This window comes from Ceratotherium simum, chromosome 5, assembly GCF_057802395.1.
Source record: "Ceratotherium simum simum isolate JZ-2026a chromosome 5, ASM5780239v1, whole genome shotgun sequence".
Classification (NCBI taxonomy): Eukaryota; Metazoa; Chordata; class Mammalia; order Perissodactyla; family Rhinocerotidae; genus Ceratotherium; species Ceratotherium simum.
The window spans coordinates 68,217,607-68,241,616 of record NC_141904.1 but is presented as its reverse complement, the minus strand read 5'-3'; the positions used below and the strand labels follow the sequence as shown (position 1 = coordinate 68,241,616).

The window sequence follows — 24,010 nt, the reverse complement described above, 5'->3', positions numbered from 1 at the left end:
GTCCTCAGCTCCTAGAGGACACCTGCAGTTCCCCACCATGTGGCCCCTCCACAGGGTGGCAGTTCCTTCTTCAGAGACAGCAGGAGAGTATCTTTCTCTCCAGTCTCCTAAGATGGAGTAATCATGGGGGTGACAACCCATCACCTTGGGCGTATAGCATAACCTAATCAGGGGAGTGACATCCCATCGTCTTTGCCATATTCTCTTGGCTAGAAGCAGGTTACAAGCTCCAGGTACGCTGAAGGGGAGGAGATTCCACAGGGCATAACACCAGGGTGTGGGAATCATGGGGGCCGTGTTAGAATTCTGCTTACCACAGCAAGTTAATCTCCCACCAAATGGTCTAAACCCAATTTGGAGTAGTGACATTTATTGATTAGTAAAGTTGTTCTGTCTACATAGTGTAGATTTTTAGTAAACGTGTTATTAGTTACAATATGTGTGTGTCTGTGTGTGTGTATGCATTATTGGGTTGAAAAAGATCGCTGCAGTAGGCTGAATAATGTCCCCCAAAGATACTAGATCCTAATCCCTGGAATCTGTAAATGTTACCTTATATGGCAAAGACTTTGCAGCTGTAATTAAGTTAAGGTTCTCGAGAAGGGAAATTATCCTGGATTATCTGGGTGGGCCCTACATGCCATCACAAATGTCCTTGTAAGAGAGAGGCAGAGGGAGATAGGAGAGACACACAGAGGAGAAGGTGATGGGAAGATGGAGGTAGATGTTGGAATGATGTGGCCACAAGTCAAAGGATGCTGGCAGCCACCGGAAGCTGGAAGATGCAAGAATGGATTCTCCCCTAGAGCTTCCAGAGGAAGTGTGGCCCAGCTGATATCTTGATTGCAGCCCAGGGAAACTGATTTTGGACTTCTGACTTCCCAAACCATAAATTTCTGCTGTGTTTAAGCCACTCATGTTGTGGTAATTTGTTACTGCAGTCTCAGGAAATTAATATAATGGCCATACTATCTTATTTAGAATCGGCTTTGCATTTGAGGTTTTTGACCCTGAAGACAATTTGGCCAGATTTCAATCTAACTTATAAAATACAGTCATGTATCGCTTAACGACAGGGATACACCCTGAGAAATGTATCGTTAGGCGATTCCATTGTTGTGAGAACATCCTAGAGTGTACTTGCACAAACCTGAGTGGTATAGCCTACTATACACCTAGGCTATACAGTACTAATCTTATGGGACCACCATCATAGATGCAGTTCGTCATTGACTGAAACGTTATGTGGCATGTGACTATAATATTGCTCCCAGCAAGGTCATTGGAGTACCTGTTTTGCATTTTTTGGGATGCTTGCTTAGAAATGGGTTACTCAGAACCACCTGCTAAACTGTGCCAGTTATTAAGGGCAGACCACAAATTTGGCTTCGAGCTCTTGGTGCTACCTGATGGTTAAAGCAAAAGTGCTCTCCCAATATAAAACTTTTCATATTTAATCTTCCTAACTGGGAGGGCAGGGTACTTTATTCAGTGGGGGAGTCTAGTTTTCCTTTTGTATAAGTGATTAATGCCACAGACACTGGTATCTTTATCTGGTCCTTAATATGTCAACCAGATACTTTGAGTATTTCTTCATTCAACAAACATTCATTGAACCCCTACAATGTGCCATGAGGGATGGAGATAGGATAGAGACCAAAAACTCACAATATTTCCTGCTCTCAAAAAACCCGCAGCCCCATGGAAAAGATGAAAATTAAATAGTCCCGTGAATAAATGTGTAATTGCAGACTAAGGTAAGTCTGAAGAAAAGAAACACATTTGGAGGAGATTATTCAGTAAAAGAACCTTGCCTAACCTGGGGAATCATGGATGGCTTTCTCCTAGGTGTGACTTTTCAGCCGAAAGCTGAAGATTGAGTAGGACTCCACGAGAAGAAGGGGGAAGAGGCCAAGGGTTCCTATGGGGCAACAACATGTGCAGTGGCTGTATAACCAGGTGGTGTGGTGCATTCGAGGACTGAGAGGGAAGTTGGGGAGCAGGGCAAGGTGGGACTGGAGAGGTAGGCAGGGCCTGACCATGAAGACTAACCACAGAAGACTCTTGAAGGAAGGCCAAGTACATGTGGTTAAAATGAAAACAATTGGGGGTGTAAATCTGCTCCCCAATCCACCGCATCCTGTGACCTTGCTTCTCTTTGGAGGTTTGTGAGCTGTGGAGCTCAGCCTAAGTAGAAGCCAAGATTAGAATGAGAGGACGAGAGGTCCCCATGGGCGTCTGGAGGACAACATAGCTGCCTGCAGAAGGCCAGCTGGGCCTTCTTCCCAGACACATCCCCTCAAGTGAACACTTGTGGTGGTGTTGAAATGCAGCCCCTTGAAATATGCTACACATGAAACCCAACTTAATGGCTAACCTGTAGCAAGAAACAAGGTCTATTGATTTAACCCTGTTGGAGATCTAAGATCACCATTGACTTTTTCTGCCCCTGGACCACTAGACTTTCATTGAAGGAAAACCTTCTAATTAAAAGGAAGCATTATTTTCCCTTGCTGAAAGGAAGAACCATTTATTTTCTAAGATGCATGGTTCTCAGCCACATAATATAAATTCGTTAGAGGGGAGGGGGCATACTTTTAGCACAGAAATGGTTTGTGCTACTCACCTGCTTGGTGGACAGTCCTGTTCTAGTGTGTATCTCTCCATTGTTAAAGCGGGGCGTTATCTTCTCCTGATTGAAGTCTTTTGAGGAGAGTGTTGTGTGTTTTACACAAGAAGATCTGATGGTTCTATTCATATATGCATCAGTTACCTGAAACCACCTTTCTCCTTTGGATTCCCTCTCTATATGAATGAAATATTGCTATGTGATAATTTCTAGTCTCCCTTTGGGTATAGGAGCATACATGTCATGAGAAACGGGTGAAACTATTCCATATGTATACCTCTTCCCCAGGCCAACATTGTCCTTGTTGAAGACTGACCACGGAAGAAACAAATTTGAAAAGAAAAAAATTCAGTGTAATGAAAATCCCAACAAAACAGCCAGAATCAAGAAATTCCAGAAGATTCCAAATCTTCCCAGGAGGGGAATGGCATTGGTGTAAACAGTTAGAAGAAATTAAGCAAATAGAAATTTTTCTCCCTTCTTTTCCCTTACATCTCTGAGAAATAACTAGGAGCAGCTTGCACTGTTTTCTTCTTCTTGTCCTTTCCTCTGCAGCTCACAGAGTATGAGATGCTGGGTTTTATTGTCTTCCTTTTGCTGCTTCTCGAAATGCTGCACATCTTTGGGATGCATAGTGAATTCATCACGTTCCCTTAAGATTAACGATGCAATCAAGTCAAACTCTAAAACTAGTGAAAGAGAAGAAGAGGAGAAACCTTGCTATTTCAAGCATCTTGCATATTTGTCTCTGTCTTAAAGCCACTGTTAGAATTAGATGACATTTGGGGAAGCCTGGATATGAAGTGAGGTTACAGTGATTTGTGACCATGCATAAGTACAGTTTTGAGAGGGGCAGTATGGTAGGAAAGTATTTGAGCAGGTTTGGTGAGAGAACATGGGACGGCTAATTGCCTTCAGGCAGGACAGTAGGTTAGGGGAGATACACGTGAGGTTAAGAGATCTGACTCTTACATCAGATTGCCTTGGGTCAAATCCAGGCACCACCTGTCCAAGTCCAGGCTGGCAAAGTGATCTTGAGCAGGTTGCTTCCCTTCTCTGCCTCTGTTTCCTTAACTGTAAAATGGAGATAATCAGAGTAATAGGGAGATTAAATGAAATTATTGTACCTGTAAGTACTTGGCTCATTAGTGCTCAATGAATATTAGCTATCGTCTTTGTCGATATTATTGACTGATTTCATAGGTTGGTCTAGTTGGGCATCTTTAACCCAGTCACTCAACAAACATGACTCTTGTGCCCAGTATACCCTAAGCACTGTGCTAGGTGTCAAGAATGTAGTAATGAACCACTCTCAGATACCGTGGGAATTCCTGTAATAGAGATATGAGTAGACTACTGTGGTGGAACCAAAGAGGAGACCATGATAACTCTGAGACCCACCTGTGCTATAGGGAACCACGAAAAATGTTTTAGTGCCTGGAGGCTTGAAGCTTCCCACTGAATTTGGATGATCTGGGAAGAAAATGGAGCTTGTTGTTGGCATTCTCTCAAGTATCCTCTGCCTCCCCTCCATCTCCCAGGGCTCTCGTTTGGAGAGACTCATGTCAAGTTCTGAATCTCAGATAACTTGAGTAATTTCATGGTTAGGAAGGTAGGAATGCCTCGTAAGCTTACACTGCATTATATGACAGCCATCTTTAAACAGGAGCTCAGCCACACGAATTTCTCTTTGGCCTCAACAGGGAGGAACTTGGAACAAAGGGCTATGTTACTTCTCTGGCTTACTTCAGGCAGTCCACGTTCCACCCTTATCTCTTCCTCCTCCCACTTCTACCTACTTTCATTCCCCTGTGATCTCTCTAACTTTTGGTTAATCAAAAAAATACAAGTCAATAAAATAATATCAGCCTCCTGAAAGTTGACCAACCCACCACATAGTCTAAGTCCAATGACAAGCTCTTCTACCTTCCAGGTGTGCTTTTCCTGTGATGTCAGTGTCCTCCATTTATCTTTCCTCTGTCCTAATTCAAAAGGTCTTTTGAATCTGCATTTCAATCCAATGAGGCAGTAAGGCTGGGTTTTCAAACCTGGCTTCACCACCTACTGGCTGGAAAACTTTGTGTAAATTTTCTTAACCCTCCTCTGCCTTATCTGAAGAAAAAAATGGGGATAATAATAGTACCAGCCTCATAGGGTTGTTGGAGCACATTAATAAGTTAATAGATGAAAAATGCTTAAAGTAGTGCTTGGCACATAGTGAGGAACTCAGTAAATGTTAGCCATTATTATTGTCATCTAAAGAGAAGTGAAATTTCTAGCTAGATCAGCAAGTGGGTAATATTCCCACTGTGTCCTGAGCACTCAGCCACTTGTTTCTGCAACTTGGCTTAAAGACAATCAAATTTAAAAATCACTCAGTCAGGGCTTTGTTCGGGATTGTTCAAAAGCGTGGCCCTTGGAAGTCTTTCACTTTAAGAAGTGTGTGGTGAAACTAGGATTTGAAACTAGTGTATCATTAACCAGAATTACAGTGTGAATTATGTCACAACCACGTCCCTAGATGGTTGTCCAGGACATTGTAAATGACTCACTAATTTATGCAATGGTCTTCTTCAAAGCTCCCCTGGAAAAGAATAGAGGGTCAGCTTTGGAACTGAAGACTTTGTTCAGCAGGCAAATATTTTTGTGAAGTCAACGAGACAGAACATTTCTAATTCCTCATGCTTCTGACAAAGAGATTTACTCTACCCAGGGACTGGGCCCTGTGTGATTCATATCCTGTGGGTTGAAAAATAGAATTCAGAAACCCAATGCTCTCAACTCCTCCCTCTCTATCCTAGGTTTGAATGGTGTTGCTTAGGCGCATTTATAATCCTTCAAGTGTATCTCGCTTCAGACTGAGGTGGGGTGGTCAATTGTACTTTCTGTGAGTTGAGTCATGTTTGTAAGTACTCTCAGGGCAATGCGAATTTAAAGGAGTCCTAGGGTAAACCTTCTTGAATCTAAAGAAGCAACTGAGAATTAAGCATAGGTTGCACCTGGTGACTAACAGTTTGAATACCATGTGAATTAGTAGCCACCATACAGAAAATTGGGATGGTTCACGTATAAACCCCAATAACTTGTTCTGTTGTGCTTTGTCTTAAAATCACAGTTCTGGCACCACTGGGCCATCATTACCATTTGTCAACACTCACAGCTAAATGGCAGTGTCCCCCTCCAATCAGCATGCCATCTCCAGTTTGTAGATGTTCACAGCCCGCTGGACTCATAGATTTCACCTGGCTAATCCTCTGGGGTTTGTAGCCCCCTGTTCCATAGGCCAAGTACAGATTTTCAAACGTTAGATTTGTGTAAAGTAGAGTTTTCTATGACAATAAAAAATATTGTTCCCAGGGTGGGCCCAGTGGCTCAGAGGTTAAGTTCATGCGTTCTACTTTGGCGGCCTGGGGTTCGCTGGTTCAGATCCTGGGCATGGACCTACTCACCACTCATCAAGCCATGCTGAGATGGCTTCCCATGTAGAAGAACTAGAAGGACCTACAACCAGGATATACAACTACATACTGAGGCTTTGGGGAGAAAAAAGCAAAAAAAATATATATATATATAGGAGGAAGATTGGCAAGAGATGTTAGCTCAGAGCCAATCTTCCTCAAAAAAAAAAAAAATTGATCCCTTTTTTATTTGTTCCGCAAGCTTTCTCTCGTTGACTCTTATTAAAAGACAATGCTGTGCCTTCTGGGTAAATTGTCACACTATTTTCCTTCTTCTCAGTGGCCAGTCCTGGGTCATACCTGCTTCCTGTGTCATCAGAGAACATCAGTTTGACAGTCCGCCCCTAGGTGGAGTCCTTATCCAGAAACAGCTTGTACACACACAGCATACACTCCCACACACTCACACTCACATGCATACACTCACATGCTCGCTCATACACTCACATATTCACTCTTTTGCACAAGAATGCCAGTAGAATGTGCAGACTTATGAGAATTTCAGGGCTGATATCAGACCTGCTTTTGGAACTTGAAGTTGATCAGACTTGGTTGATGGCAAATCATTCCAAAAGGAATGTCAAGACAGAGAGAACAGTGAGGAGCAGGAGATGGGCTCAGAGAGGAAGGTGGGAAGCTGCCAAAGTTAAGCTTTATCCTTTGTCCTGTTGCTGTGCAGCCTGAGGGCAGCAAGCCAGGGTCTGTTCTGTGTATTGGGAAATTGCATTTGTTGTCAGGAAATCTGACCCATTTGAGGAAAGGGTGGAGTTCTTGTTGGCATTGCTGCAGGGTCTGGTGCACCTGAAGGCAGAAGAACCCATATGAGCAATAGCAATCCCAGTCTGAACTGGCTTAAAAATAAGGGGTGTTTATTGGCTTATGTAACTGAGGAATCCAAAGAGCTCTAATTTCAGGTGAGGTTTGATCAAGAAGCTGACACAGTTCTCTGAATTCTCTCTGTTCTGCCCTCCCCACATGTGGACTCTATCGTCACATTTTCTTTAGCAGCAAGACTGGCTGTAACAGTTTAATCTTCACGTCTGTGCCTTACATATACAGAGAAGAGAGGGTACCTTTATCCCAGAATTCCAAGCAATAGTCCTAAGATGGTCTCTAATGGACTGGCTTATGTCCCAGGTCCACTTACATGCTAATTGGTTTGTGTCAATTAGTTTTCTCCCTGAAGTGGGGACTGGGGTCAGCACATGGGTTGGGTGGGGGTGGATAATTATAAAAATTGGAATTTTCATACCAAGAAGGAGGATGGATGGTGCCACGGCACCACCCAGCCAAACCCTTGGCTGTCTAAAGGGCATCAGGTGGTAGTTCATTATGTTCCTCATACCTCATTGGGACAGATGGATGACACACTAATACCCCTGCTCCCGGGTCGTTGTAGCCTTTCGGTGGTAGACACAGAGAAATGGAGCCGTGCCTAAGAATCGCCCTGGTTGGGTTCCTTTTTTACAAATTATTTGAAATCTCTCCTCAGCCCAGTAGATTTGCCTCTCCAACTGAAGGAGAGAAGTTCAGGCATCTACCTCCAGGATAATGATTAAGCTAGAATTTGCTAGTAACCTACTCCTTCCTTTTGTGGCCTCTGCTTTATAAAGAAGTGCTGAACCAAGTGAGAGCCGGTGTCCTGCTGAGACAGTCTAAGGGGTAGAGCAGTAGACACTACTTTACTGAAAACCTACTATGAGCCGGGGACTGTCCCTATAGACGCTGTACATATATTCCTCATTAACAATCTTACGAAGGAGGTGGTTTTCTCTCTGTTTTACAGATGACAAACCAGACCTTCGAGGGGTTAAATAATTCCTCCAAGGTCATAGGGTGGGTGGGGCAGAGCTGGGATTTTTATCCCAGGTTAGGTAGAATCTGGCTTCAGAACTGAGCTTTCAAATCACCGCTGTCGCTCTGCGTAAACATACTGAGAGTCGGTCCTTAGGTGGAACTTGAGGGCGATCTCTCCAGTCTTCTTTCCCTCCCTGATTGAGATTCTCCCCACCCATGGCCATCCTTGCTCTAAGAGTGGCCCTGTCCCTCTGCCAAAATCCATCCAGTATCTCCAAATGCTGGTGGCCTCCGCCTCAGGAGAGCTGGTCTTGTTTACTGTCCCGTGCAGACCTACCTTGTCCAGCCAGTGCATCAAGCCCTGATTCTTTTCTGATTTCATTTCCCTATTTTACAGCATTTTCCATTCAAAACTTACATGCTCCGTGTCCCCCTTCATCACAGCCCTGCAGTCTGCTAGCTAATATGTTCCCTGAAGCTGATGGATTGTTATTTTAAGTGTTCCATGGAGACAGGTCTACTTTTCAACAAGGGCCTTCTGGAGAAAGTATCTTGCTCACTAGGTGGAAACTTCAGACTAGGAAGATGATGCCTTTGGGGGCATTTGGCTCTTGAACCACACTAGTGAGGCAGCGGGCTTTTGCTTGCCCAGCGGGCAGTCCACGTTTGCATTACTATTAATTGAAAGGAGAGTTTCATGTTTCAGAAATACAAGGTTCTCCATGACTTCAAGGGGAACTTTTCAGGTTTGCTCCTGAATTCCTTTCCAGATACAAATTTCCTCCCGATTTCCTCTTCCTGTTTCATCTGTGCATTTTCTCCTACCCATATTACTCACAGTCTTGATCAGGGGTCAGCAGGCCATGGCCTGTTTTTGTAAATAAAGTTTTATTGGCACACAGCGATGCCCATTCGTATATTTATCGTCTCTGGCACTTTCGCACTACAATGGCAGAGTTGAATAGTCACAACTGAGGCCCATATGTCCCGCAAAGCCTAAAATATTTACTGTCTGGCCCTTAAAAAAAATGTACTGACCTTGAACTAGGTCAGTAAGCGCCATACATACTCCTCCACAACCCCCTAACTCCTTTTCCCTGCACATGACCAGGAATAAAAACCTCACAAAGCCTGGGCTCCGACAAGAAAGAAAAAATCGAATGCCTGATGATTGGAACGGAAAAACACAATCTCACCCACAGTCCGGTCTCAAAGAAAGCAAGTGGGTGACACTTTTGCAGGCACTCCTTATTTCTGGGCCCCTAGCAGACATTGCTAATCAATCATAGCACTCTTTCCCAGTGAGCCACAGATTCCTTCTTCAACGCAGTGCCCAGGCAGACACTACCAATCAATCAGAGGTGGCATTTGAGTGGAAAACTATTTTCCATCCCTGATCCAGGGGCCAACATCAGATCAGAGAATCACATGAGGCAAAAATCATGTTTAATAAATAATCCTTGAGTGTCCTTTGGGTTGCCATGTCAGAGACAGACATAGCATCTCTTATTAAGTCCAGAGTTGGAACTTAATCCTCTGTTTCTGTTTCTTCAGTTAAGCACCAGATGAAGTAGTTGGCTTGTGATTAGGGACCATGTTGTATGAAAAATGACTCCACCTCATTTTAAATAGGAGATTCATTACACTGTGCAATGCTCACACTGTGAGAGGCACCCAGGAACTAAGGCCCACTGAGAATATTCTAGAGTCCCATATCAATGTCACCCTCATTGAGTGGCTTCATAGCTGGAATCACTGATGCTATTTATGTTATTTCTTTCTCTCTCACGGCTGACTCTTACTCTTTCTTTTAGCCAAGCTCCTGTTGTTGAATTCATATCAGGTAAAAGCACATATATAGTGTTGCCAGGGGCTGGAGTGGAGGCATCTATGATATTGTATTATATTATGATTATATATTATATTTCTTAAACCGAACTACACTCGCCCTATGTTTTGATTTATTCAAATTTCAGGAAGCCCCCAAAAGACACTCTTTTCAAATGCTGGTGCAGATACTTGCTCAAAAACCTGACATTAATGATGATAGGTAAGAATTGGCTAAAGATAGGTATCCATTGACAGCTGTGAGGACCTGCCTCAAAGGCCGTATTTGCTGCCACAAAACTGACTGAACTGGCCTCCGAGGAGGTAATAGGTAAGTTGCAAATGAGGAGGCAGCATCACTTAGCAGTTTCTTGCTTCTTTTTTCCTCCAGTAGTTGCAGAAGAGGACAGGAAGGAAAGTGAGTATTTTACAAAGGAAACCTGGCAAGACTATTTAAAGGGGCAGTTGGCGGGAGAGAGATGCTCCTTCTTACTGACTGGGGAGCATCTGAGCCTGTAGGAATGATAACTATTGACTGGAAGGATCCAGACGCATTGGGAAACTCTGGTTGGAGCCTTGCACAGTTGGCATCTTGACAGCAAAATCGTATGCACCGCTGTGGAGTGTCGGCTGGAATCCAGCTCAGGTTTTTCCGAAAACCATTGTTCATTGAACCTGGAGCTTTAAAAGTTGAGCCAGTGAGAGTGCGAGCATTGCCTTTGGCCAATTAAAAATATTAAGCCAACCTTGGCAAAAGGTTTTAGCATTTGGCATCTTGTGTCTTTTTGTGTTGGATTTATGGAAAGGGAATAAGAAGTACCCTCCCAGATGGCAATGGTGAGGACCTTTTTAATAATGTTTTAAGCTTTTAGATTTATGGGATCCCAATAACATTAATAATGTGGTATTATTGATATTCTTTGGATGAAAAAAGCAATGCCTCCCTTTCTGGAACAGATAGAAGAATCTAATAAGTATTATACCCGAGGTACTATATAACCAAATCATTGAAAATACAAAGGACTATTCTTTGAAATCACATTAATATAAAGGCTGTCACTATTAATATGGTGCGTATCCCGGGTTATCGTTTCACTAAGAGGGACCAAGTTCAATTTAAATTTCAGTTGGATGGGCTGCCTATGGAACTAGAAGGCCCTTTCTGTAGACCAGAAAGCAGATCACCATGGATTGTTTAATTTCTGGCACAAACGAGAGAAGGACTGGGAAATATGGTATCGGAGTAAGCCAGACATTGTGGTGTGTTCCAGAGCAAGGATGTCGTGGTTTAGCAATGGTCCTACCTTAGCTTGAATATTGTTTTGCCTCAAGGGCAAGAGACCTTGCAGAGAACATCTGCTGTTTCTGCTGCCCAGCATCCCTTTTCCCCCTTCTTCTGGTGGCAGGAACTGCCTTCACTGGGGGAAATGTTCTTTCCACACTTCCAACCAAGTTGTCCAGGAGGGTGCTGCCAATCATGGTATCTTACCCTCCTGGACCCTGGGATGGCTTCTGCTTCTGGCTGAGCCAGTCACCACACACCCCATCCCTCCACCCTGGCCACAATGCTCATGATAGTCAATCAGTATCCTTTCTCATGTTGTAACCTACTGGAGCTGGCAGGGGAGAGCTCTCTTTCCTCTCTGACTAGTAGGCTATCAGGACATGTACCTGGAGCTACCTTTGGTTGTGGTTTTATACCCTGTCAAGATAGCACATCTGAGAGAATGAATGAACCAGGCAAAGGAGCACACCCGAGAGAATGGTTGAATCATGGAAAGGAATCAGTGGCGAGGGCAAGGAGAAAGAAAAAGTTCTTGGCATCCGTAGGCTGGTTTGACCCTACCTATTCCCCAATTTGGTCATATAAGCCCATAAATTCCCAGTTTTGCTTAAATTAGTTAGAATTATGTTTCTGTTGTTTGCAAGCAAAGAGCTTTGATGAATGAAGACATTACCGCCTCTGTGTAGCTGGCACCCCACATTTCTTTCCTAGGCTGCTGGGCCACGTTTCTAACCCCTTTCATTCCTGCCTGCTTCAGCAAGCTTTCTTTGAGTGCCTGCAACTATGCCAGCACTGTGATAGGCCCTGAGGGCACGACTGTGAGGAAGACAGTCATGGTCCCTGCCCTCTTGGTAGACACCCGTGGGTATAACAAGACCTCTGCACCCTCTTTCCATTCCTGTGGAGTTTTGGGTTCTGAACCAACCTGACTCACCTTTCCCCATGCCTTGTTCTCCTTTGTTGGTGTTCTTGTTCCCAGCTGCTCACATGAGCTTGGCTTTTTGTCTTTCTTGACCTACTTTGTGCCCAACTCCATCTAGTACCAAGTGCTGAATTCACTGCTCTGCCTTGATTGTTGGCCTCTGGGAACCCCAATGTCTGCTCTCTCCAGTCTCTGAATCTAACCTGTCGCTTCCTAAGCCTCAGTTTCACCATCTGTAAAACAGAGGTAATAATAATACCTCTACATAGGTCGTGGTGAAGATTAAATGCTTAATGGGTGCTTCATAACAAGAAATCAATATATAGTAGCTGAAGTTATTATCTGATACTTCTGACTCTAATAAGAAGGTTTAAATATAGAATCACATTTTTTTTTTCATCCTTAGTATTAAAGAAAATATTACTAGGAAAAGGATCTTCTAGATTAGAAAGCTTGTAAATTTTTTATTTTAATTTTTCAGAGTTCTGTTATTGGGCAGGAATCCCATGGGGAAAAAACACATTTGCACTGAATTTCCTATTTGACTTTTCTTTAAGAGAACCCAGCAGAAAATACTCTTGGGAATAGACTTGTCTCTGATTCTAGGTAGAATTAAAATGTGTGAAAAAGAGACCATTATATGTGTGTGTGTGTATGTGTGTCTGTGTGTGCGCATGTATACATGCACACGTGTGAAATAGAGAATGCTATGTTTCGCAAATGGAGTACATTTGAACTCGTAAGGTCTGACCATGTCCTTAAGCCTCTTTTATTTTGCAACTGAGTGCCTTAGATGCATATTTAAGGTTTCTGCACTTCAAAACCTGTCAAGCCTGTTTCTCCTCTCTGTGAAGGATCCTGGGACTGTGTTTGAATAGTGCCTGGATCTTTCATAGTCTTGGGTGTAAGTAGTAATGGCAGGAATGTGGTCTGCTTCTCCACTTATCTCCCTTCCTCCTTGTTGAAATCCTTGTCGCTAAACCCGGTTACTTTGCTAAGAAAAGACCTCTGGTAGAATGCTATGTCACGTGACATTCCCTGTTGCATTCACTATTAAACGAAGTCCTTGGTTAATGGAAGTAACTGCCCAGGTCGGCCAGTTTTGAAATGGAGATGGTGATAATACTTCTGAGTTGTTGAGGACATTAGGGTGGGTTGGTGAGTGTGAAACCCCCTAAGTCAATGTCTGACACACAGCTTCTGTTCTTAGGAATAGCAGGAAGGAGTAAATCTCCCTTTTCTGAGGAATATTTGGGTGCCCATTTGAAGCTCCTGAACTCATGCTAAACTTCAAAGCACCTCTGTGACCTAAGAAGTTTGTACAAATGAAGTGGTGTAGATCTTACCTAGAAAGGTTTCTGTTCTCCACACAGTATCGTCAGGATTGTCTACGCATCCAGCTGCTACTGGCGTGTCCTCCTGGAGGTTTCACAGACACACAAGCGCTGTTCCTCTCTGCGTCCTGCATTTGAATGACATTCCAGGGCTGCATGTGCTTCTTTCAAACAAAATAATCACTTGGGATCTTTTTCTACTGTTCTTTAGCCAGCCATTTCCATACTTGTATCTCATTGGTTTCTTATCCCTTTTGATTGCTGTATGTCATGTACAATATAAGTAATACATTGAGGTCAGTTGTACTATCTCCTGACGCCAACAACCTTCAACTACCTTCCTGTCATAGTGTCTGTAATCTGGGTTGCTCATTTGGATGTTAGATGTCCAGGAGGCCTAGGGTTGACTGGGAAATTCACTTGGTACATCTTAAGTTTGATAACTGGTTCAATTTAGTCTTACGTATATTAATTAGTTGCCCACTATACATGAGGTATTGTGTTAGGCTCTGGGATTAAAATATAAAGAAATTATACATCTTGCCCTTGACAAAGCTTCCAGTCTAACGTAAAGTATGTTCTTAAAGATCTTCTGAAGTAACGGAGAAGCACACATTAACTGGCTTAGTTAATAAGGAAATGTATGATCTCAGAAGTGGGCATCCTGAGGTAGGGCAGCTCCAATTTGCGCACAATGCTTGAAGGCTCCAGTTTCTTTGCTTGGTAACTGTCTCGCTTAAATCGAATCTCTGTATTGGCCTTGGCCTCAAGCTGGCGGCAAGATTGCTGTACCAGTTCCAGGCAAAGTTTCCCAGAAGTCCCCTCAGTAGATTTTCCCTTAGGTCTTAATGGCCAAGAATAGATCACATGCCCTTTCCTAATCCAAGCATGTGGCAAGGAGAATGGGATTACCATAACTGGTTTAGGCTGATCATTTTGGGTAGATAGATGTTGGGTAATTGTTCCATGACCACATCAATTGGACAGACATGAGAAATGAGAAATTCACTATAATGTGGTATGTGCTATAATAGGAGTTGCTATGAAATTCCAGAAGTATTGTCCATACATAGGCTACCATATTTAATCATTTATTGATGAAAAACTTTTTTTTCCTACTAAACTGAAAGCTTTTCTGAAGTCTGTATAGATTATAATGACTGTATCCCCTAATGTCTACCTCTGTGCTTCTTACACTGGGGTAATGCCCTCTCCTCATCAGGGTTTTGGGAGGCATCCTAAGAGATTATGGGGAACCAAAAATAAACATGGTGCATCTTCCTGGAGCATCAGTTTTACTTACTGTATTTTTAGAAGAAAATCAAAGATATATTATGAATAAGAATACAAAATCCACTTGTATCTTTAAAATAAAATGGATGAATTCAATTTCTGATAGCTAAAATTGCTTTGGGACATATACCTGGCCCCTGATGGCACATATTCCCTCCCCTTTGCCATGTAGTTTACTTGGATGGAATAGTTGGAGAGGGCCACTCTCCATAAATTTTCATTGTTGTAGAAGGAAATTAAATTAATCTGGATGCTCTCCTTTCCACACAACCACATTTCAACGTTTGTGGGCTTTTAAAAATTCTTCTCCAGCTTGAACATAATCTGATGTTTATGGTAGTTGTGTTTTATCATGTAAATATACATATGTTTGCATTTTATGTTTTTCTATGCTGCATATCTTAAATTATTTATTTTAATTCTTTATCCTCTCTAAAACTATATAGTAGCATGAATGGAAAATGCATTCAAAATGGAAATAAAGAATGCCAGTAACTGTTGACATTCTCTGCACTCTTATAGTTAATCAGTTAACTGACTTAAGTATTCTGTTTAAAAATAGAAACAGAGAACAAATCCACAAGGCAAATGAGTTCAAGTCTTATCTTGCTCCTAGCATAACTTGAAGTAACAGAAACAGAACTAGTTTCTGAATGTCCCAAAGCACTCCTGAAAGGGGCATTAGAGAACTAAGCCACTTAGGACAACAAATATGTCTAGGATAATCCCTGCTGCTGCTGTCAAGACCTGTTTGAATCAGGTCAAATTAAAATTAAGATGATTCAGCTCCAGAGATCTTACCATGTCACCTCTGTCTTAACATATAGTGTCCCCAACTGTATTAGAAATATCTCACACTTAAGGCATCTGATCACCTTCCTGGTATCAACCATTTTATCCCATTGTTGTTGTTTCTCATCCAGTGATTGGCTATAATCCAATACCAACCTCAAGTTTCTCCCCACTTCATCCTTGGAAAATGCTTCCAGACCTAGGGAGTAGGTTCCAAGCCTCATTATTCTTGGCTCTCAATCAATTCTAAGCTCTCTCTTAAATTTCACCCAGTTTTTTTTTTTAAATAAGGAAAGACTCTCCTTTTGTGGGGCCATGGATAGCTTTTGTATTTCTATCAACTCAAATAAGAGGATTATTGAGTACCTACGATGAGCCAGGCACTGTGCTGCACAATGGTGATGCAATGGTGACAAGACAAGCGTGGTCCCTGCACTCATGGAGCTTATGGTCTGGTGGTGAAATCAGGTATTAAGCAGGTGATTTTAAATGTGATGGAGGTTATGAGAAGGGAAGATCAGGCTGCTGGGATGGGGCGCCCCCTGCTTTACGGGATCAACATTCAAGCTAAGGCTTGAAAGATAATTGGGAATTCAAGGGATGAAGTCCTAGGGTGGAGAAGAGGGTTCAGGACTGAAGGAGCAGCAAATATGAAGAGCCTGAGGCAAAAGAGTTGGAACCCAAAAGAAGACCAGTATGGCCTTCTGTAATCAGGCAAACATGAAACAGAAATATAGACAATTAACTTAAAAGATTATTCAGAGTGACAGAGCAATCCTTGTAGTCAGATCTCATCATTTGAATTATTTACTGATTTAACCATCATTTTCCCTAAACAAGTAGAAGCTTTAGCCCAGTTGAATGAATATAGAGATGTTCAAGTACAAATTAATAGAGTGCCCTAGAATTTCTGTTTGAGCAGTTCTCCTTGTTGCGAAAGTCACTAGAGTGAGGGAAACGGCAGTGCCAGGCTTCACGTGGGGACACTCATTCTCGGGTTTTTCAGCAGATTAAAATCCTAAAGGTTTCTGCAGTGGAAGCTGGACCACCCACACCACCGCGCTCTTCTAAACTGTGTGTGTGTGGGGAGGTGGTAAATGAAGTACCAAATATCAACCCACTTGGCAATGGATGCAACCAATTTCCTTTGCTGCTTAAACGATGTATGTGAATTGGGGGCTGCTAAGGTGGAAAACAACCCAAAGATCTTTGCACTTAGGATTCTTCCCTTGAGACTTGTTTGTTCCAATATGTTTTTCTTCCTTGAAATCCAATTTTACTGTGCTACCTTGAATGACTTCTCTAGAAGTACTTGAATTCTGATTATATTGTATTGCCTTTTTCTTCTATTTCTTTATTCTTTTTAAATAACTTTTTTATACATATAGCATATGTATATGTTTGGATAACATAGACCATCTGTGGAGGGGTATACGAGAAACTAGGCATAGTGGTAGCCTTTGTGGAGAGGAGAAGGGCAGGGCTGCCACTTATTCACATAGTATTTTCCTGTGGTTTAGATGGAAAGGACTCTCAGAGCTGTGAGTTATGGCTTATCTAGCAGAGCCCAGGCTAGATTATAACCTCCACTTACTGCCCCAGCCAGATGCCGCTGTGCAGTAAACAACTTGGACAATCTTGCATAGCAGCCCTGGAAATGAGGAGCTAGGGAACACGGATGAGAGAGCGGCTTACATTTTATTCGCTGAATAGCCTTTTGTATGATTGCATGTGCATTTTGAAGTTAAAAATTAAAAAGTAATGTGTGCTGATATAGGAAAAGAAAGCCTCTCCAAAAACAAATAAAAATCACCCAGTGATCCCAACTCAGAAATCACTACTATCAATAATTTGATATATTTTCCTCTAGTTTTTTTTGCTATGCATTCGCTCGGTTTTGCAATATAGAGTTAATGTGCAGTACTTTTTTCCTGTTTTTATTTTTACTTTGTTTTGTATCATAGGCATTTTTTTCCAATTGAGAAATTTGAACAGCTTTTTCTGTAGATATAAGTATTGCATGTTCATTGTAGAATATTTAGCAAATATCAGTAAAGAGTTAAGATATGTTCTATTTTTTTTATCTTTTTTGGAGGGAGGGGACAGCTTTATTGAGATCTAGTTCATATACCATAAAGCTCACCTGTTGAAAGTGTACAATTCAACAGCTTTCAGAATATTTACAGAGTTGTGCAAGCATCACTATAATCTAACTTTAGAACATTTTCATTGTCTTAAATAGAAACCGTGTGCCCTTTAGCAGTCACTCCCCATTTGCTCCTACCCTCCCTCCAAACTCCCTCAGCCCTAGGCAACCACTAATCTACTTTCTGTGTCTATAGATTTGCCTAATCTGGACATTTTCTATAAATGGAATCATAAAATATGTAGTCTTCTGTGACTGGCTTCTTTCACTTAACATAGTGTTTTTGAGATTCATCCATGTTGTAGCATGTATCAGTATTTCATTCCCTTTTTTTAGTTATTTTTTATTGATTGCTTTATTTATTCTTGATTTATTTATTTTATTTATTTTATTTTGTGGTATGTGAATACATACCACAAAATTTACCCTTTTAAGGTGCACAATTCAGTGGGTTTTAGTATATTCACAAGGTCGTGCAACTATCACCACTATCATTTTCATTACCCCAAAAAGAAACTCCACACCCATTGGCGGTCACTCCCCATTCTATCCCCTCAAGCCCCTGGCAACCACTAATATACTTTCTGTGTCTATGGATGTACAGCCTTTTTGTCTCGCTTCTTTTACTTAGCATACTATTTTCCAGATTCATCTATATTGTAGCATGTGTTAGTACTTCATTCCTTTTTATGGCTGAATAACATTCCATTATATAGCTATCCCACATGTCGTGTATCCACTCATCAAGTGACACTTGAATTGTTTCCACTTTTTGCCTCTTATGAATAATGCTGCTGTGAACGTTCACACCCAACTTTTTGTGTGAAATGTATATTTTCAGTTCTCTTGGGTATATACCTTATTCCATTTTATTGCTAAATAATATTACGTTATATGTATATGTCACTTTTTTTTTAGTCTCTTCATCAGATGATAGACGTGTGGGTTGTTTCCACCATTTGATTATTATGAACAGTGTTGCTATGAACATTCGTGTACAAGTTTCTTTTTTTTTTAACACATTTTTTTCTCTTCTTTTGGGTTTATACCTAGGTGTGGTATTGCTGGGTCATACTGTAATTCTATGATTAACCTTTTGAGAAATCGCCCATCTTTTCCACAGTGGCTGCACTATTTTACGTTCACACCAGCAATGTGTGAGGGTCACAATTTCTCCACATTCTTGCTAACACTTGTTATTGTCTGTCTTTTTGATTATAGCCATTCTAGTGGGTGTGAAGTGGCATATCGTTGTGTTTTTGATTTGCATTTCCCTAAAGATTAATTATGTTTAACAACTTTTCATGTGCTTACTAAACATTCTAGATCTGCTTTAAAGAAATGTCTATTCAAATCCTTTGCCCATTTTTAAATTGGGTTATTTGTCTCTTCATGGTTGAGTTGTATATTCTGGATATAAGTTCCTTATCAGATATAAGATTTGCAAACATTTTCTCCCAGTCAGTAGCTTGTTTTTTCACTTTCCTCATGTCTAACTTTAGAACACAAGAGTTTTTAATTTTGATAAAGTCCAATTTATCTATTTTTTCTTTTGTTACTTATGCTTTTCATGGCATGTCTAAGAAACCACTGCCTAATCCAATGTCACAAAGATATACGATTATGTTTTCTTCTAAGAATTTTATAAATTTGCTCTTACTTTTAGTTCTTTGATCTATATTGAGTTAATTTTTGTAGATGGTGTGAGGTAGGAGTTCAAGTTCATTCTTTTGAATGTTGTCCCAGCACCATTTGCTGAAAAGACTATGCTTTCCCATTGAATGGTGTTGGCGTTCTTATCAAAAATCTTATCAAGAGGGCCGGCCCCGTGGCGTAGTGATTAAGTTCATATGCTCTGCTTCAGTGGCGGCCCAGGGTTCACAGGTTCAGATCCCGGCATGGACCTACACACCGCTTATCAAGCCATGCTGTGGCAGGCATCCCATATAAAGTAGAGGAAGATGGGCACAGATGTTAGCCCCGGGCCAATCTTCCTCAGCAAAAAAGAGGAGGATTGGCAATGGATGTTAGCTCAGGGCTAATCTTCCTCACCAAAACAAACAAACAAAAAACTTATCAAAATTCAGTTGACCATAAATGTGGGGATTTATTTCTGGACTCTTGATTTTATTCCCTTGATCTATATGTCCATCCTTATGCCAGTACCACATCGTCTTGATTACTGTAGCTTTGTAGTAAGTTTGAAATGTGATCTATTGAAAGTAACAAAACATCCAACTAAAAGCAGCTTAAATTATGTAAGGCCATTTATTATTTACATCTCATTACAAGTCATCTGAAAATAGGCTGCTCCTGAGTTGGTTTGACATCTAAACAATGTCATCAAGGACCCAGGCTTTTACTATTCTCTTTTCTACTATCTTTGCTGTCAATACATGTCCTCTTGGTCACAAGATGGCTGCTGTAGCTCAGAGCATTGTGTCTTCACACAACAGTTTCCAAAGCAAGAATCAAAGAAAGTGCTGACAAAATTCTTATGTTGTTCCAGCTCTTCAAAGAGGGAAATCTTTTCCAAAACTCTTTAGAAAGCTTTACTTTATATCTTATTGCCAGAATGGGGTGTCATGCCTTCCCTTAGACCAATCATAGTTTATCCCAGAGGCATGGAAAATGGCCACCCACAAAATCAGAGTCTCTGAAAAGGGGGTAAATGGCTGATGGATACACAACCAACATTATCTGCCTAAATATATAAACATACAAAAAATAAACCAAAGTTACCTGTAAGCCCACCAGACTGAGATAATAATGGAAACTTTTTAGGGTAAGGAGGTCTACCTTAAAGTTCTTTAGTTCCAGCTCCTTCAGAAGTGAAACTCTGTTTTCTTCTTCTGTTATTGACTCAAGATCAGATCATGTGCAGTAGTTTCTTTTCTTCATTCCTCTCAAGTACTGCCTGCAGCTCTCTGAACTCTTGGTCTGAAGAATACACATCTGCTCTCTCAACTTTATAAACTATCCGTAGGGCTTGAGGCTGGTAGCATGCTGCTTTGCCTTCTTTATCTTCTTGTAGACAATCCATTTTGTAGTTGAGAACAGTATGTTGCTACTGTCAACTTTAAGTTAATTTTAGGATAGCAAGACGCAAGAAATACTTTTATGTCCCTGTTTTTCGGATACTAGACTTTGCTTTTATTCTGCACTTGCTGCTAAGGGCCAAATAGTTGAAATTCCTAGCAATAATCCTACCAAATCATTCTGTATTTTTTATTAATAATGGAAAAATGATCTGTTTTTATAACCCCTTGCCCGTATTTGTTTGATGGCTAGAGGCTACCTGGCCTTGAGAGTTTCTACTGCTTGGCAGGCCACTGATATTGGCCGATTTCTGTTTTTCATTTTACTGCAATCATCTGCACGTAGATAGTATGGTTGATCTTTGGAGAGTCAAGATTTTTCATCTATTTTTTTTTCCTTTCTGCTACCGTATAGGAGTGAAGGTTCATTGGGTTTCAAGTAACTACTCTCTTATCTTCCATAAAAAAATTCAGTGACTTTTCATCATAGATTTTCTTTTTTTCTCACTGTTGTTTTATTCTCATTTAAATTGGGTAAACTCAAAGGGTGGGCATTTTGTCACATGCAGTTCCTAGAGGTAAGTCCTAGAGCCATCCATATCTTGTAAATTTTAGTATGAAGCCAAAGCAAATGATAACTTATAAATAGAAAAGAAATTGTCCTTTTGTTTCTTAATTAAAGCAGAAGGACTGAAAAATTAGCAGCTACTAAATGCTTTTTATGCTTTTTCCACTGATCATCTGCAAATTACCCAGCTTTTCTATGCCTCAGTTTCTTTATCCATGAAATGGGGCCAGCAATGCCTTTCTCCATTTGATCTTGGGAGAATATTGCGAGAATCAACTGATGCTATATGTGGAGCTGCCTTTATTTATTTAGAAAAAATGGGTGTTATATAGACCCATTTATTACTATTTTATTTTTGTCATTGTTGGTGTGCATGTAAATTAAGTGTAAAAGAAAGGTGACAAATTATGGGGGTGGGAGGTAAATCACAAGATTGGTACTATTTCTTCTTTGCAGAAGAAGGTCAGCCCTTTCCCTCTGATCTACGTGGGCTTCCTTGGGACCATTATCCTCTTCAAGTGCTTTCAATTCTATACAGATGACTTCCAAAATTTGATCTGGCAAGAATTTCCAATATCTGTTCAATGGATTAACTAGTAAAAAGGGATACAATGCAGAGTCTAACGTGTTGCTCCCTTTTTTATACTTCACACGATAAAGATAGCATCCCTCCTCTTTCCTTTGAGCGAGAATTTGATTTGATGAAATAACAGATGAGGTTTTTGAGGACGATGGGAAGGTTTTGTTTTATTTTCTTTCTTTCCTTTTTTTTTTTCTTCTAGGAGTAGAATGTGTTTGCCAAAGAATAGAAGCTGGATAGATACCTTAGTGCTGGATATTATTTAGTTTGTAGTGTTTTTATCCCTTTATGATGTTCAAAGTCCCGCAGGCAGCTGCACAATTTAATCAGCCTACTCGTCAGCCTTGGGCTACGGGTGATAACGGCTGGTTCCCTCCCCTACAGGGTTCCACTGCCTCTGCTTGAGGCCAAGAAGAAGGCTCCTCGCTCTCTCAGCCGAAGGGAAAGAGGAGAGAAAGCAGGAGAGGAGGGAGGAGCATGACCACCTAGCCTCTGGCTCACGTGGGATCGCAGCAGAACTTGTCTCCACTCAAGCCCTCCTCCCTCTCCCTTAGGGCGAGACGTAGAATGGGGGAGGGGCATGCAGACCCCTGAGTGAGGAGGCTGCCTCTGCACAGTTAGGCAGCTCTCCCAGAGGCCACAAGAGGTGCTTTCTTTGAAGGGGGCACCTTTGCCCACCAAACTGTCACCTCATTCTGCGTGTTAAGGCCTTATGGTCCCAGAGAGCCAAGAAATGTGTTGACTACTTCAGCTTATGTAGACATTCCCACAACTCCACCTCGAGCCCTTTCTTCTCACCCCTAGAACTCTGCAGCTGCCTCCCAGCTGGGCTTCCCTGGCCCCCTGCTGCTCCGCGCCCCCTCTTGCTCTTTTCCTTCAAGTTCTCCAAATATGGGATCCCTCTTGCCATACAGCCTTAGTTCTTACAGCTCTTAAAGCTCTTTGTCTCCCTGTTCCCTGTCACCTAGCTCTCTGCTACTCAGCCTTCAGGTCTCAGCAGCACTGTCCCGTCCTCAGGGAGGCATTGCCTGAACCTCCCCCACATCCTACATGACAGATCTCTATTATGAGTGGCAGTTCCCGCTCCTTTATATTACTTGTTCAAATGTCTGCCTTCCTCGCCCTAAGACCCACTTAGCCAGAGATCATCTCTGTTTTATCACAGTGCATTCTGCGCACTTAGTTCCCTGCCTGGCACGTAGTGCAAACTCAATACATAATTTTTTAATGAACAAGAGTATGTATTTGGGGAATGGATGAACTTCTTTCTGTATTCACTGTTGAGACAAATATTCATTCATTTGTCGGTTCACTAAATGTTTATTGATTGCCTGCTCTGTGCCAGCCACTGGGGAAACAAATAAGAATAAGACCCTTTCCCTACTTCCGCCAGTTTTGAAGGGGGGTAGCTCCCACCCCACTTAGGGGCATTCAGAAGTGTGTGGAGGTGCTGTTCGTGGTTGCTGTCATAACGATTAGGGGCACTACTGGCATTTAGTGGGCAGAGCCCAAGGTCACTAAACATTTTCCAATGCATGAGGTCTCCTGCACAAGGAGGGACCATCCAGCCACCCCCACCTCCACCTCACCCGCAGGGATTCCTCATAAAGCTTACAGTTTAACAGAGAAAAGTGGACTGAAAGGGGCAATATCCTGTCATGTGTGCAATGAGAGACTTCTATAGCAGTGCACGGCCCACGGGAGGCATCAGCATTCCACCTTGGAGTCAATGTGGGGAGAATATTTTTTTTTAAATGTGCCAGAAAAAGGCTTCATCCCTTCTAAGGAGACTCTAATTTAAATGAAATGATAAAACCAAAAATTAAGGTGCCAAAATATAAATAGCTTATGATGAAAATTACTATTCCTCAGTTCTATGATCAATATCAAAACAAAAGGTAAGTGAAAATGATAGGAAATGGCATTCCAGTTCTTTCTCGAAAGGCTTCGAGTTCATTATAGCTCTGTGTGAGCGTGAAAACCATTATAGAGTGATGGTTGCGTTTCTTCCCCAATCTGCCTTTGGGGGAGAAAATACCAAGAGGGAAGAATGTTTCCCTACAACAAAAGTCATGTGAGAGGAAGAGCAGAGTATGTAGACCAGGGTTCCTCAATCTCTGTACCACTGACATTTTGGGCAGGGAGTTCTTTGTCGTGGGGGCTGTCCCGGGCATTGTAGGATGTTGAGCAGCATCCCTGGCATCTACCAGCTAGATGCCAGTAGCACCCTCCAGTTGTGACCATCAGAAATGTCTCCAGACATTGCCAGATGTCTCGGAGGGGAGGTGCAAAACTGCCCCTGATTGAGAGCCATTGAACGAGGCCTTGTTTTCATCCCCCT

At 41.8% G+C, this 24,010-nt stretch overlaps 1 protein-coding gene across 3 annotated transcripts in view; it reads left to right on the top strand.

Moving 5' to 3' along the window:
• Positions 1-24,010, top strand: part of FRMD4B (FERM domain containing 4B) — a 312,466-nt gene that overhangs the window by 111,397 nt on the left and 177,059 nt on the right. The window lies entirely within an intron of this gene.